Source organism: Galeopterus variegatus, unplaced genomic scaffold, assembly GCF_000696425.1.
Source record: "Galeopterus variegatus unplaced genomic scaffold, G_variegatus-3.0.2 Scaffold8616, whole genome shotgun sequence".
Classification (NCBI taxonomy): domain Eukaryota; kingdom Metazoa; phylum Chordata; class Mammalia; order Dermoptera; family Cynocephalidae; genus Galeopterus; species Galeopterus variegatus.
The window spans coordinates 38,547-39,586 of NW_007734727.1; the positions used below are offsets into that span (position 1 = coordinate 38,547).

At 48.5% G+C, this 1,040-nt stretch overlaps 1 protein-coding gene across 1 annotated transcript in view; it reads left to right on the forward strand.

Annotated features, from left to right (window-relative positions):
* LOC103608596 (zinc finger protein 717-like) overlaps positions 1-1,040 on the forward strand; it is a 36,050-nt gene that overhangs the window by 11,959 nt on the left and 23,051 nt on the right. The window lies entirely within an intron of this gene.

Sequence of the window (1,040 nt, forward strand, 5' to 3'; positions counted from 1 at the left end):
AGTGGTACCGGGTGGTAATGGCTGAGCTTCTATAATTGAGTTAAAAGAAACCACAGCATAGTCTGCCTAATGTTTGGACCCACTCCTGAACAAGGACCCATCCGTGAAGCAGGTGTAATCAGCCTCAGGCAGAGGGCCTTCGGAAATGGAGTGACAAGGAATGAAATTTTGAAGGACTTCCAGACAGTCATGGACCGGGGTGTTGAGCGGATAGGGAATAGGGAGAAGAGTAGCAGGATTTAGAGGCGAACACGGGAGAAAGGTAATATCAGGATTTTCTAGGAAGGAGGACAGCAGGCCTAAAAGCCTAGATGGGGAAAGGGAGTGTAGAGTTTTGTAGGTGAGGAGGTCCTTTAGATGGTGAGGCGAGAGTATGGTTAAGGGTGCACCAAATGTTAACTTATAAGCTTCTTTCTGTAGTAGATGTCCAGCAGCCAGGGCACGAAGGCAGGGAGCCCAGCCCCGGACAGTGGGATCTAGTTGTTTGGACAAGTATGCCACTGGGGCGAAGGAGGGGCCACATGTTTGTCCTAGCACACTCAGGGCTTGTCCGTCCCTTTCATGTACGTAAAGGGAGAAGGGTTTAGTGAGGTCAGGCAGGTGTAAAGCAGGGGCCACGACCAGAGCCTGGCGGAGTTTTTGGAATGATTTATCTGGTGAAGATGATAGGGGTTCATTTTGGTCTCCTTTTGCAAGGGCATATAGTGGGCGGGCCAATAAAGAGTAATTTGGGATCCATGCTCTAAAATACCCCGCTAGGCCTAAGGAGGATAGAATTTCTGCCTTAGTTTTTGGAATAGGGAGGGACCTTAAAAGCTCCTTCCTATTAAGGGTGATGGCCTTTTGAGAAGGGGATAATTCAAATCCTAGATAAGTGACTTTAGTAAGGGATATTTGAGCCTTAGAAGGTGAAATGTGATACCCTCTGTCTGCCAGGAAATTAAGAAGGGAAGTGGTGTCAACCTGTGATTGTTCCCACGAGGGACTACGGAGCAAAAGGTCATCCACATACTGTAGGAGGGTTGACTGTGGGTGGGAAG